The sequence below is a fragment of the Platalea leucorodia genome (assembly GCF_965183815.1).
Source record: "Platalea leucorodia genome assembly, chromosome: 2".
Classification (NCBI taxonomy): domain Eukaryota; kingdom Metazoa; phylum Chordata; class Aves; order Pelecaniformes; family Threskiornithidae; genus Platalea; species Platalea leucorodia.
Window position 1 is genome coordinate 79759897 of NC_138824.1, and position 15927 is coordinate 79775823.

The following is a 15927-nucleotide window of genomic DNA, read 5'->3' on the forward strand; positions in this document are numbered from 1 at the left end:
ATCTGTTACTTGAACTCCATGTCAGGATCAGGTCATATTTTAGTTTCTGCCCTGGAGGGCTAGCAATTTCGGTATCCCTGCGTCATGTTCGTGTATCCTGTGTAGGCTCTCACCGTTCTGAAACTGTGTGCTGTTGGTCCATCAAGAGTTGCTAATTAGAGAAGATTGGTGGAAAAACCTCATGTGTGTGTTTCAATTTCCAAGATTCCCTGAACCCTTGGCATATAATTAATTACCAAAACAATTGAGACCCTATGCTCAAAGTGATGGGTTAATATACTGCATTTGTCAAGGCTTGTCCTAGGAAAAGAGGAGACAAAGGATTAAATAACTGGAAGAGGAAAACTTACCTCTTCCTCTTCTCCACCATGGCTTGCTTTGGTTTATTTTTATGTTACGGTCAAGAAAATTAGTCTTTTTTTAGACTTAATATCTGGCTGCGTCTTTTAATCTATAGCGTATGGGATGGCTAAATATACGAATACAGATGCAATATTTATGTTGCTGTGAGACAAAGATATGGTCTTAACTTGGCCTAATCTGAAAATAAAAGCTTTTGTGTCAGGATCCAGAATCCCTATTGCTTTTTTAAAGTTTATAATCACTATGCTGCAGGCCTTAGTATTAAGGATGTTTACAGGTACCTCATATTTCCCTTTTTCCCTTTCCATTTGGGATTAAACTGGTCCCATATAAACATATACTGTGTCTTGATAAACAATGGCGCTACAGTATGTAAAGCAGTGCTCATTTCATATATAATGTTCAAAGTCTCACTCCGTTTTCTGGGAGGTTGCCTTTCTTAGTAAACTGTTGATTCTTAATTCTTGACCAGTGACTGAGCCTGCGTTTTCTCTCCAGATACTCTCCCCGACTGTACTTCTGTTGTTCTGAGGAGCCAGTAAGTAATGAGCGGCAGACAGTGTCTTGCAGGGCTCAACTACCTGCTGTCAAAGTAGGTCACTGGAGGAACTGTGGCTCTTTGCGAGAGTGTCCTCTATAAATTGGGGCCACAGTAGGAAAAGGTGGAACCTGAAGTCAGTGGAGTTCTGCAGCAGCTCTGGAGAGGGATTTAGCTGACATAGACTTTGGTGCAGTACTGATGAAAATGCGTAGAAAGCTGAGCATCAGAGATCACGGGGAATTCTCTGTTTCTAGTTGCCCAGTAAGATCTTAACCACAATACATACACTCTTTCAGGTGAAGAAGATCCCCTTGTTATTTTGAAACTGATTATAATTGCAACTGTAATGTCACATGGTATACCATCACTTTATTAAGGGGTTTTCTTCCTTTGGTTTGCTTTTTGCAGGTGTAGTTAGGGGCTCTGCTTGTGTGTTGCGTGGAAGTCAGCTCACCCATTCTTTCCTTCAAACTGGATGGCGTCAACATGACTGTTGACTGCAAATATTTTGTTAAGGGCTGTTTTGACAACATGCAAAAATACTTCCTGCAAAGGATAAAATAGCTGAAGATGGGAAAAAAAAAAATCTAATTTCCTTGGGACTTAATAGGATAGAAATTTAAAATCCTTGATTAAAATGTCTATCTTTCTGAGCATTTTGCTTACTTTCTCTTTTCTCTGTGTCTTTGAGAGGAGGAAACTTAATCTGTTAAAAATAATGCAGTAAAAATGTTCACAGGTTTTAAAAGAAGAAATTTTAATGGAAAAAACATCGTATCATTGGTAATTGCTTTTACTTCAATAAGTTTCCCTTGAAAAATTTCAGTGTTCTCTGTATGTTGAAATGAATGTGGGTATCCCGGAGTGAAGTAATTTGGACTGAGTCTTTCTGCTCTCTTTTTTTCACTTTTGCCTTTCCCAATTTCAACAGGATTTACCTGAAAACAATACATTGACTTGTTTTTTTACTATCTTTTGTGACTATGTTCGTATTCTAACATTGACTTAGTATCTGAGGTTGGGTGGAATTGACTCAGAGCAGCATCTGGCCGGTAGTCTCCAGTGCAGGTGACATTTCAGGGAAATTAGAAATCTCTCCTTTTTGAAGCTTTCCTGCGTGCAAGTGTCTTAAATTATTTACCGATGTTTTCAGGGAACTTAATACCTGTAAGAGATGCTTTAGTGTTAATTGCACTAAATTGTAGCTCTTTCAGATGGCATTATTTGTTTTCTTGTTGTATATTGATGTTTAGGATAATTGTGATGTAGACTGCCATTAGCATGCTTTGTCATCAGGGAGGCATAGAGGTCCTGAAGTAAATAACTAGTATCTTGCATCCTTTTTCTGTTGCTGTAACTAGATAACATAACCTTTTCTGGCCAATATTTTTTGGAATAGATGTTTGACGCACATGTCATTTAACCACAGACCAAAAACCTAATCCTGCAAACACCAAAGCATGTGTGAAACCTGCTCAGATAAGCATTCTTACTGACACGGAGATTGCTGAGGTGAATAGTGACTCATTTGCCTGTAGTAAGAAATCCATGAGCAGAATCGTTGGCTCTCAGAAGTGTGAAAGTGTCCGACAGTTATGCTTTAAAATCTGTTTTATCTTTATATAAAGAATTACTTCAGGAGAAAGCACTCCTATGTGCCTTATCAGAAACAATAATTCTCCTCCAGTGTTTCTTTTCAAAGCCTTTCAGAAGTCTTTTTTTACGATGCAGAGTATGCCTCTTCTCACGTCTAGACTAATTTTCAGAGGTCTTGACTGGGCTGTTTGGTCTGACATGCACCACAGGAGTCTATTAAATGAAATAGAGATTAAAATTCCTACAAAATTACCTTTTTTTTTATTTTATTTTTTTATTTCTTCATCAGTAGGTCCTACATTAATAATATAAAATTGTATTTTAAAAATGTTTATCCTTCCACACTGATACTTTCTGCTTTTCATTAGATTACCCTCGTTTAATACCCTGGCTCTCATGCACTAACAAAAAATACTGCTCTATTTGGCTGGAACTACATCGGCAGGTATTTAGGTCCAACCAATTCACATTAGGAGTTACACAGTTTCTCAGTTATGGAAATATTTCTACTGATGTTTCACCAACGCTGTAACTTTGTATCTCAACATCCAACTTTGCATGTTAGCTATCAGGTACTCTATTCTGTGGAAACTTCCCTGTACTTTCAATATATTTCCCTATACTCAGCTGTAATGTGTTCCTAAGTGGCTAGATCTACATGGTGTAGAGGTTCAGCATGCTTTGGTTTCAAACTCTGAATGTGCACAACCTCTCTGAACGTCACCTGTGATATTCATTTAATTGCTAATACTGAATATTTTCACTGGGATGTCATGAATGTCCTCAAAAAGATGGGAGACCTAGTGTGTAGTCCGCTGCTCAGTATCTGGGTGGCCAACTGGTTACTCTGTATGGAGAACTTCAATGGGTATGTCTGGTATGAGTAGTTTTAGGAAATCTTAATTGCCTATGCTGTTGCTTTGATTCAAAATGCAAGACAATAAACTGAAGGAAGTAACTCTGGTCTTGTGTGTTTTGCTTTTGATCTTCTGAACAAATTTAAATTTACTGTAAATTGATCAAAGTTAGGAAACGCAAGCCAAAAGTATCACTGAAGCGATGCCCCTAGCAAACCTGGTAAAATACCACTTGTAAAATTTTTGAGTGCTCCTCCTGTAGTTTCTTGTTTCCTTTTTATGGCCATTAGGTACACTGCATTGTTTCTGGTTTGCAGGTTATTATCCCACCTGACACTTGCATATGCTGAGACCTTATCCTGTGTCATATCTATACTTTTTCTCACATCATATGAATACATACATGCTGCATTCACAAAATACATTCATCACAAGATACTCTTCACTGTCTGTTAGAAAGGAGTGTGCTGTAGATAAACATACGTTTAGGAGCTTTAGATTCCCTAAATTTGAACGGAGTTAGGCTCTTTAATGTAGGCATAGGCTCTGTGTTGGGGCCTACGCTTCTTTTTTTCCTTACTCTGATAGTTTCGATATATAAGATTCTAAAGATTAAAAGGTAAGGTGGTGAGGTCAGTCAGAAGGGATGAGTGGGACTTAGTGACTAGAAATGGAAGTACTGATGATAATTGAATCTGTTCAAGTGTGTTGTGATGTAAAAAACCTCTTTCTTTCATGCTAACATCAAAACCAAACAGTGCTCAGATACAGATAATTCGGTATTCTTGAGACATTAATTGAAAGATCAAGCACCATAAGGCAGCAATGCAAACTTCCTTAATTTAGTCTCATAACTGTGTATCATCCCTGGCCAGTACGGGTAATTTACTGTAAATCACTTTAATTCTTGTCCTTCCTGATAACGCCATATCACATTGTCAATTTGAAACACTGCCTGCTCATTTTTGCTTGCAAACTACAATGTTAAGATTTCAGTATGTATTTGTATACATGCAAACTGTATGCCTTATTTGCAAATGTATGTTGGCATATGTATTTTCCAACTAGGAATGCGAGTGGGTTATGCCGGTAGGACTTTACAAGAGGTATATGCATTTGTATTCAAATAAAAGTAATTTTTGAAATAGTCTTGAAATCATGCTGGTTCTCCATATTAGAAATAAAAAATACACTCCTGTTTTACCAGATTTATGGACTCTGAAATTTTAATTTCTAAATATTATTTATGTAGATCCCAACTGCAAACATCAGGAGATGGTTGTCCTGGTTTTCAAATTAGTTACTTTTTGTCAGAAAAAGTCAAGTGTGCACTCAGTCAAAAGTGTGTGTATTTTATATTCCATGTGTCATAGACCAAGAACCTAACCAGAATTGTGCCTGATATTTATTTGCAGTTTCAGTGAAGCATAACCTTTTCCATTATCAAAAACAAAAGGGCCAAAGTGATACATTCACATCTAGGTAATGAGTGCATGTGGCACAGAGCACAGAAAGCCATCTTTACAGCCTGGGGCAAATTGCAGTACTGCAGGTTAATAAAATGCTGGGTGTTACTGCAGCTTCGTATGAGACGGGTCATCATCAGGCTTGGCATAACTGGCTGTATGATGGCTTTTTCATCCCTTCAGTTGTAAAGTAAAAGACATGCGCTTAAGCCAACTTGGAGTTATTTTTTCCCTGATGCTGGGCAGTTACCTAACTGTGAAGAACATCTACCCCTCGTTGTAACCAACTCAGCTCGGCTGACCAGCAGTAACATGCTAGGTCATGTCAATTCAGTTGTTTCTGGTCCATACCTTCCTTCAGTGATGCATGGAAATGCTCTGAAAACATAAATATCTAGAAGGTATATATATTTCATCTGTAGAAGTGATGTAGCGAGTTGTACTAGTCTACAATTTCTATGAGGTGATGCTCGAGGCTTTGCACAGCTACACTCTTTCATTTTAGTGCCGCACTGTTACTGACACTGACTTTTACACCACGAAGTACTAGCAGAAGTAATGCCATCTATCTTAGATATTTGTGAGCTTTTTCCCTTAGCAGTAATGTGTTCATCTGTGGAGGACAGCACATATTACAGATCTCAATGGGAAATGGTTAAGGTGTACATGTGATAATAGACGAAAAAGAGAAACCAAGTCCAAGTATAACTAGGTTATTTATTTTCTGAGAAGAAGTGGTAGTGTGTTGCTTGACTAGAATGCTTGCTTTATTTACAGAAAAAGACTCCCATGTCTTAGCTCAGGGGACAGTGCTGGCTTTGCTAGTTGCTTAGAAGAAAAAGTATTTTTTGGAATGTGACTGCAAAACATGCATGGCATTTCTGAGGCAATTAAGAGATCTCTAGCTTTAAGGGAAAGTAATTCAAGTTCTGTCTGGTTCTAGTGATGTTCATGGTCCAGACAAACTTTTCAGAAAGATAGGTTTTTATTAGTAGCCTCAGGAGTATTTGACTGTGATTGTGACATGAACACAATGATGTAAGTAGCTACAATACACTATGTTGTGTAGGAGCTGCCAAGCTGTGTCCCTGGTACCAATCAGCTCCTTTGTCCATCATTATTCTTTGAATTTGTGCTCTTGCATTTTTAAGTTTTTTTATCTTTTTATTGTGAGCTGTCACTTTCAGTACGATCTGAATTTTAGAACAAGAAGAGCGTTCAAATTATAGATTCAGAATCCTGAAAACATTTTTCAGGAGAATATATCGCAGTGTATATCACAAGCTTTGGTAGAAGTGGCTATAATTGACCAGCTTTTCCTCTGGCAACTAAGAGCAAGTATGTGTGGAAGGAGGTGGCCTAACACCTAGAGGCTTGTCCAGGTGGGATCACCACAAAAAGGCACTTTCAGTGCCGGCTGAGGACATGAAGATGAGAGCAAGCGGTGGGGAGGCCGCCCCCATGTCAAGGTGGGTGGAGGTTTGGCCTTTCTGGGTATCTTCTGTGTGGCTCCTCGGCAGGCTAATGCAGTTACATGGTAGAGGAAAGATGTGGCCATCTATAACCACCCATTTAGAAATGGCTTTTGAATGCAGGCACAGGCATTTGGGGTGGAGTAACAGGAGTACCCTTGTTACTGTGCAATATGTAGTTCATCTGTTTGCTGTTAGTGTTTTGAGGTGTATGTTTAGGATTAAGAATCAGAAAGTCTCAGTTGCTAATTCAGCTCTGAGAGCCCCCAGTGTCTGGTCTCAGACGGGTCATGCTAGACTTTATCTCGATATGCAAATATTTAAAATAAGAAGAACATCTGTTAACATCATAAAATGTTGTGCAGATGATTTAATGGTTGTAGCAGTCTGAATTAGGTAAAGTGCTGTGATAATGCCACTAAGATGGCTCTAAGCCACCAGTATGATGCAGCTGTGAAAAAGGCTAATGTGCCTTTACGATGCATTAGGCATGATATTTTTGTAGAGAGGGGGAGAAATTCTAATAGCATTTCACAAAGCCTTCCCGAGACCTCATTTGGAATATTGTGTCCAACACTCTTGCCTTACAGTGAACAGAAAGATGGACTGAAATCGGAACAAAGACAACTACTAGGCTGATCAGAGTTACAGATTATTTATCTTTCAAAGAGCGAATTAGAAAGTTTTTGTCATTTAGCTTAGTCAAGTGAAGGTTGAGAAGGGGTAAAGTTATTCTTTATAAATAAATCTGTGGGTAAACATCAGCAATGAAGAACTGTTTCAGCTAAAGTATAACTGATTTTTCAGGTATTGATTACAAAATTGCAAAAATACAGTTACAAATTGGTCCTGAATGAACTTGGACAAGAAATTATAAGAACTTTCCTCACCATTTCTTCTGAACAGGACAGTGGGGCAAAGAACCTGAACAGTTTTAAGCCTGAGTTTAGTAAGCTGCACAGGAGATTTTTATTCTGGAATGACTATAGAAAGTTAAGTTATGAGACAAGTCTTTGGATTTGAAGTAGAGGTCTCTAAGGGGTCTGAAGGGAGGCTGAAATTGTTTGTTTTCATTATATTTATTTGGCACTAACAATGTGCTTCAGCGTTTCCAGTGGTTGCTTGTGGATAAGAAGTATGTTTTTTCTGCTCTCTCCCAAACCCTTTAATAACTACTTACTTTGTTTGTCCCCTGTTCTACCCCCCGTCTTCTCACATTCACCATGCAACTGATTACAAGATCTGGGATCAGGAATGAATGGCTCCCCCTGGGGAAATAGAGGATCAAATAGGGATTTTTATCCCCTTTCGTTGTGTGATGCATGGTCCACTTCCTGTGATCGTTCAGGAGAAGTTACCTGGCAATTGTTAAAAACATATACAGCTATTGCAAAGACATAGGATATAGACAGTGCCCTCAAGCTCCATCTCTCCCTCTATGGTATTCTATAATGATAGCCTTTCTTATAGCTATTTTGCCTTTTGTAGGGTATTGAGAAGCATTTTGAGGTGTTTAGGGCACACGGAGAGGATATACTATGGAAACTTCAGAACTGAACATTCCTCGCTTGGTTGCCTGCAGTTGCACATCCATCCTGAAGGGACCGTCCCATGTCTCTGAACTATGCAGAGGCACACATTGAAATGCCGTGTTGGTGATCCAGACGAGACGTTGCATTCTTTCTGCTGCTTAAACTTTGCTGTTTGGTGCAGAGAAGTTTTTTGATCGTGTTGTCTGAAGAATATATGTATTTGTCTTCTCCTGTGCCCCAGAATGATTGTTTTCAGTAAGTGATGCCTTGCAGTTTGGTTAGCCCTCTGCCTTTGCATTTGCAGCATTTCTGTGAGAAAGTGGACTTCCAGGGAAATCAGTGTATCATCAAAGACCTCAGATTGAAAGGTGAAATACGGAAGGAAAATGAGATGTGAAATTCTTTCACAGGCTCTAACTTTGGTATTGAATTAAGTAACCAAAATGTGGTCAGGAAGTAGAGGATGATAAAGAGCAGCGCTTCCATTAGCTTGTCTTGTTTTTCAGAAAGTTGTGCAGCCTGAGAGACGCGTAGTGTTTATAACACATTCATGGCATAGCTGCTTCCTGGTAAGTGTGCAACAGGAAGAAGTGTTGTTCTTAAATTAGTAAGTGAAAAAGCAGCTGGTAAAGGATGGGCTACAGCTTTCTAGATTTTATTCTGGATGGGATTTAAAGAGAAAGTTTCTTTTCAGTGTTTCATTGGAAGGCCAGATTAAAAAGTACAATCTAACTTCTTACATTATTGGTTCTTTTAGGCTCAGGCCATATCGTGCCACCAGACATTCAGCTGACTGCGAAAAGGGCTCTGTGCTTTAGGTGACTATTGTCGTAATAAAAAATTGATTCTTGTAGGGAACCAGTATAATATAAACCTGAATATTTATAAAATACATTGTTGGGCAGTGGAGAACTCTTAAGAAAGTGAACTAAGTAAGATATTATTCCTGCTTCTACCAATAACTTACCATGTGGTTTTATACATATTATTTGAGAAGGAGACAAATAATTTTGAATAGCTCATTAATTTTATAATTGGGGCCAGCTGAATGTCACTTTTGGTTTTTCCCCATAAAAAGACTGTATTCTGTTTTGAAAATGAGTTGAGTTCACAAGCATGTACTTTAACTTTGCTGACTAAATTTAATAGCCAGGCTTTTGAAAATTTTAGCCATAATATTTACAGAATAGTAGACAGTTAAAAAATGAATGTGATTTATAATTTACTTTGAGATCAAACACAAAAAACATGCTAGGGAATACATTTTAATGGAAGGGGCTTATACCGTGGTAAATTTCTTTCCTGTTGAACACCTTATAGATAGTCAATCTGGGAAAGAAGAAAAAAAGGCACCGAGACCTTGTCTTTCATGGACAACTGTGTGACAGCAACTGCGCTGTTTATATTTAAACCTTCGGATTATCTCTAATACTTTCAGATGGTCTGAAGCGAACTTCTAGCAATGCCCTTCGTGATGAGTTCCTATAATTAATGGTTCCTGAAACTACCAGGCCTCCAGCACTTCCTCTCTCCCGCAGCTCTCTGAAGTGTGAAGCTCAAGGATCAAAGAAATGTTAACTGTATTGGCTTTAGGCTGTACAAAGTATAAACCCAGATCACTTGCTTGCTGGAAAGTTCTAGGACTTGCCTGTGTGAGTAAGTTAACTAGCATCAGCCAGACTATAACTGCTATAGCCATAACACTAAAATCCTGTTACTCTAGTCAGAAAGATGTTTCGAGGTGAGCTGGGCTTCTTTTGGACAAAGGTTGTTAAGCCAAAAAACTATTTAATGCAAAAAGAAAAAACACCCCAGACCCCTTCATGGAAGATGTAAACTAGTGCATGGTATGATTCTGTCACCATTATACTGGTAAATTTTCTGTGCCGGGAAACTGTTAGATGGTAAGAATGGTTATTTTCCTCCAGCCATGTGGGTCCTGGGGAGGCAGAGGCACTTGTTGATGTGATGAGGTGCGGCTGCTGAACACAGCCAGTAGCACAGGATGGGGCAATTCTTGGCTTCATACACAGGTAATTTGTAGGGGAAAATGGTGAACCTTTGTTTGTAAATTATTCTCTTGACCTTTCTGGCAAGGAGGTATGTGTGGGTGAAAGAAGCGTCTTTTTCATGTCACTAGTGATGGAAACTAGAATGTGAACACTGCGGTACGAGGGATGCCAGGAGCTTTTGAGCAGGAAGAGAGAATAAACAGAGGAGAAGGGTTCCCTAAACTGAGTGGAGGCAAATACTGAAATTAGTTTTCTGTCTTTTTGGTCAGTTTACCAGTGGTTGTTTTTTTGTTTTTGCTTTGTTTTGTTTTGTTTTTTTTTTTTTTAATTCAACATCAACTTACTACTAATAGTTACAGATATATACACTGCTGTTACCCTAACTAGCAAACAAATGTGAACACGGTGATGAATAGGAGAGACTGAGAGTGCCAACTTTTGAGGAACGTCTAGGATCACCAGTGATAATTGGCTTCTGTATGAGTTACAGCCATTGGATTATTTAGGTTTTGAAGCCTAGTTCTAAGCGCATGATTCATATTAACAGCGCTGCTTCCTGCACGGGATGTGACAGTGGTGGATTTGCAGGGTCAGGCCATACTGATGACTGAATCTCATTCTACCGTTAACACCAGCAGGCAGTATACCAAATCGAAGAACAAGAGATAGTACAACATTACATATATTGGTGTAACTGTTTGAGACCTCTTCAGAAGAAATAAGAATAAATACCACCTTACATTATCCTGACAGGTGCCTTTTAATGTTGAGTGCTTATCAGCAAGATCCAAGTATTTGGAACATTTTTATTTCCCTGTTGGATTTGGGGTCAAATAAAGATAATTAGGTACCACTTTCAGCATTAAAGTGTACTTAACACAGTGTGGCTCAACAGAAGAATGAGTAATTTATTTGTAAATAGTACATTCATCGATGATATTGCATTTATACTTAATTTTTATATATCAGACACACAAAGCATTTGTTGAAAGGCTGCCTTGTTGTCATGTACATAAATATTATCCATCATTTGTTATTTAAATATAAAAAGGAACTTCAGTCTGCTGTCTTTATTTTGGATAAATCAGAGAGTTACTTTTTCTTTTTAGTTTCAATATTGGAAGAATCAAGATGTAATAGGAGTTCCTCTTTAGCAGACACCTTCTAGCACTGAATCATTCATCTGTACTCATTAAGTAAAGTATGCTGGTATTAAATGGCCACTCAGTAATACAGTAGCAGCATAGGAGGGATATGGACTTTCTTCACTGAATCTACATAATTTCAGTGAAGGTTGAGGTTTTTAAATGGAGAAGGACATTCAGTTGCACAGGTTTTATTACAGGCTGTGAGAATCCTAGAGCTTGACCTCCCAGGCTGTATGCGAAAATGTCACCCTGAAGAGGGCCACCTCCCTTCCCCTCCTGAGTGAGCGCTTGCTGCTGCTCTCTCACACGTGCTTGCAAACACATGCGTGCGCTGGTCATGGTCAGCCCCCTGAGTATTTCAGTGCGTGGCACATTGAGGGATTCAGGAGTAAACCCCATTAGTTGTTTGGGAGGAGTAGGATTTTGGATGGCAGCGGAGCACAAAGGTAGACAAGAGAGAGCTGAGACGGTTGTTGTCACCCTGAAGGAATGGGGTTGCATTTGATGGAAGAGGAGCCTGGATCGGCTGCTCTGTTAGAGAAAAGGAGTGATATGAACGACTACTTTTTTATCATCATGAGAAGGGGAAGTATAGTGGCTTAGAAGAAAAGATTAAGAAAAGCTATGTGACTTTTCGCACTATTTAGAAATAGTGCAAATGCTACCCTTGGGAAAGAAAGGCAAGGCTGAAGCATAGAGAAATTTACCAGCACATGAAGTAAAATGGCATGTTAAGTGTGCCATGAAAATGTGACACTGTGTGTATTTGAATAAGGTGGGGCTGGAAGAAGAGGGAATAATACTGAGAATTAGCTGAGGATAACAATTAACAACAGATCTGGTTTTAAATCCAGTGTGACCCTTCTGGATTTTTATTTTTCCACAACTTCTGTCTTCTGGGCAATCAACATAACAGGTTACACCGAACAAGATTATAAATCTTAGGAAGCTAATTGCAAAAATAATGTGAAAGATTAATCTAAAGTTTTCACTTACACCAATTTAGTATTTTCTTTTGCATTCACCTCTCTGATACACCAGTTACGAATTGTATTAAAGCTAAGGAAAAGCTCCTGCAGCATTTGCAGCACATGTGGGTTGTGCCCCGAAGTAGTGATTATACTGTGCAGAAAGGTGACTGCATTCTTCATTATTTGAAATTTGGGTTGTATTTCAGGAAATTATGGGGGAGTGGAAGGAACAAATGTAGGGAGATGAATGGAAGAGGAGGAGGTGTGTGAGATAGGAGAATGTATAAAATATGGGGGAAAAAAAATTGGGTAGAAGGGCAGATTAGCGGGAGACCTGACAGGTTTAGGATACTGATATGTAAATCTGTGTTAGGAACAATCCTACAGCTAGCTGTTAGTTTTCATTGATACCAAGAAGCTGAGGTCACCTAATCTATATTAAGATTTGTGTTACCTCTTCTTTTCAGAAGATGCCTGTTACAAATAAGGGTGATGTCATGCCGTAATCCAAAGACTTATATTTGTGTATTCAAAGGTGGGAAGAATGTTTTTAATTATATTCTCATCATAGTTGAATTTACTACATAATTCTGACTTCTGTTTGTGTTGATTTAGTTCATATTCTGTTGATACAAACTATTGTTACAAGGCCAAATATTGAAACTCTTCTAAAAATAGGACTTATGCAATAAATGTCTTTTAATTTGCTTTATTATTTTACATCTTGGGGGGATCAACCTCTCCCAACTGTATAAAATCATCTTAAATTCAGCCTTAACTGCCTTAAGCCCCTCCTCCACAAAAAAGGGTGCCTGTTTGAGACAAGACAGGAAGATGTCTTTGGTTGGTTTGTACTTTCTGGCAAAAATAGATGAAGGTATGCTGTCATCTACTTTCTTCCAGTGGAATAAAGATAAGCATACTTATCCTTGGTAAACAGTGCCAAGAAACCCCTGTTCTTAATTAAAAAAACATTCCTCCTTCCTTCCTCCAATACTTAATATATTTGACTGAATCAAGGGCTGTTTTTTCTTCCGAAAGAATGGCTTAAAGAGGTACTAGTAACTCTCTATTAACTGAAATGTGGAATGAATTTAGATTGAGATTTAGACTCTATCTAACTTTATTTGGGTTCTTTGTAGAATGATTTTTTAAAAAAAAATTAAAAGAGTAGATGGTGTTATTCTCTTCAAGACTGAAGTACCTACAGTCTGCAAAGCCTTCATAGAGCTACCTTGACATCTAGATATATAGGTGTCTATGTTTTTCAGTAGCAAGGGATTTAAGTGCCTAAAATTCTACTTCTGCACAGACAGCAGTGCTGGTTTGGCTTGTCTTGTGCCCAAGTCCTTCTGGGATCCTGAAACTACGTGTTCCTGCTCATTAGCCCTTGTACAAATCTCTTTAACGCCCATCCCTGGAAGTGAGTTCAGCACAAAGCGTAGCAGCCATGGCTATAGCACACTAGTCACAAAGACTGTAGGAACTAGGAAAGGAAATATGGAAAAGATAGGGAGTTGGTTGTTGAGAATAAATCTGAAAATTGCTAGGGCAAGAGGCAAATGCAGGAGGCTGAGTGGGAGAGTAAAGCAGTGGCAAAACCATTGGAAGGTGAAAAGCAGTGCGGAAGAGCTAACAGATTTGTGAAGGGGACAGAAAGCTGAGAGACGATGCTGTGATTAAAAGGAAAGCTAGTATAGGAGAGCTGGAAGCTAATGGGAAATGGGATTCTGGTTGCGGGGAGGGAGCAATATATTGTATAATGAAGTTGATGAGAATGAAGCAGCTACTCTAAAGAGGCAGGGAGACAGGACTGCAATCAGAAATAGGAGACTGAGCCTGATGACAAGGAGTGTGATGGGGGTGGTGGCACATGTCCCCAGGATTGGCAATGGTAGAGCTTGGATGAGAAGGACAGGTGATCAAGTTTTGAGGGAGGCTCTGGGTGTCTGTACTGAACAAGATGGAGCTTCTCCTTTTCAATGGTTACTGTCTTTAAAAGAGCTGGAAATTAAACCGAGCTCAGAAAGCTGTCTTGAAGCATGTTGTTAGAGTTACAAACAAGCACTGCAAAGCTAGGAAGGTGAAGAATTAAGGTTGCCTAGAATATGTTAACTGAGCTGCCTTCAACACATGCGTTATGATACAGATATGATCTCAGAATTGTATGATCTTTTCTACTGGACCAGAAGTGTATGAAGACTGTGCAGCAAAGGAGACAGGTCTTTGAAAACTTGCTTTCATTTGTTGTAGAAACTTTAAGACAGGTAGTGAATGGGGCAATGCACTACAAGAAAGGAAAGATGTGTCACCTAGTTAAGGCAGATGAATACAGCTTGACCAGAAAATTTGTTTAAAGTATTATATAAGGCCAGGTACTCCAATAAATGAATTTTAAGAATCTCCGGTTGAACACTAAAGTTTGTAATGCTCCTAATTCAAAAGTTTCATTCTTTAAGTTCACAGTCTATCCTACAGAATCATACGACGTACCTTGCAGGGGACTGTAATGCAATCTGTTGTTACCTGTACTGTGACCATATGTAATTCAGTTAATGTGTTGATTTTCAGTACTCTCTTTTCTTCTAGCTACTGTATTTACTGAATGAGGTCAGGGTCCTGTGGAAAAACATTGCATGTCATCACCTAATAAAAAGCCAGGCAGACTGGATAGGAACAAGGGGGCCCAATAAACTCAAAATACTTAAAAAATAAAAATAAAAATTGGGGCTTTTGAAGTGCTTACCTTAAAAATTTGTTATTTTCCACCTCATTGGACACCTTTCTTATTTTAAGATTTTAGGGTTGTGAGGATGTTAGCATTTATATATAGCTTGTTGACTTCTGTTTTTTTAAATGCATGCTTTCCATATATTTATCCTGGATGCACACTGTGAAAAGAAAACATAAAAACTAGAAAGCACAATGTTGTGGTTTAATCCCAACTGGCAACTAAGCCCCACGCAGCCGCTCGCTCACTCCCCTTCCAGTGGGATGGGGGAGAGAATCAGAAGAGTAAAAGTGAGAAAACTCATGGGTTGAGATAAAGGCAGTTTAATAGGTAAAGCAAAAGTTGCGCGTGCAAGCAAAGCAAAGCAAGGAATTCACTTGCTACTTCCCACCGGCAGGCAGGTGTTCAGCCATCTCCAGGAAAGCAGGGCTCCATCACACGTAATGGTTACTTGGGAAGACAAATGCCATCGCTCTGAACATCCCCTCCCTTCCTTCTTCTTCCCCCAGGTTTACATGCTGAGCATGACGTCACATGGTGTGGGATATCCCTTTGGTCAGTTGGGGTCAGCTGTCCCCACTGTGTCCCCTCCCAACTTCTTGTGCACCCCAGCCTCCTCGCTGGCGGGGCGGGGTGGGGTGAGGAGCAGAAAAGGCCTTGACTCTGTGTAAGCACTGCTCAGCAACAATGAAAACATTTTCCAATTATACATTTACTTGTGTGATGGAGAAGATGAAAAATAATTTTCTTTTGATCTGATGTAATTGTCATTGTATTTTAGGGGAACTAATTCCATCTTTGTTTTCTTTCTAATCGGGTTATATTCTGACCATGGTCAAAAGTAAGGCTGCGATTACTATTTAAAGAGACTAGTTTCAGTGGTTGTGTCATATCAAATGCATTGCTTTTCTACTCTGTTATTGTTAGATGGGCTGTTCTAAATTAGGTGGTCTAATTCTGGAAAATTTGAATATGTGCAGGTGGACTTTTGTGTCGGCAAAGCCACAGTTATTTAATTGGAGCTCCATATGTCTGCAAAAATTGATTCCATATGGTTGAAAGCACATTTTGAAAATGTTTCTTTAATTCATACTAGTGCCAGGAGAAAGTAAAATAACTTTATTTTTTGAGCTCCTCCTTAACTAAGTGACAGTGCACCTGTACACAAACCTTCTTTCAATTTTTAAAGTGGTAATTGAATATGCAGGATTTTCTTGTCACATGTTAACAGTTTTAAG

The 15927-nt window shown here is 38.9% G+C and overlaps 1 protein-coding gene across 4 annotated transcripts in view; it reads left to right on the forward strand.

Annotated features, from left to right (window-relative positions):
• The window catches only part of TBL1X (transducin beta like 1 X-linked), a 205561-nt gene that overhangs the window by 40461 nt on the left and 149173 nt on the right, over positions 1 to 15927 (forward strand). The window lies entirely within an intron of this gene.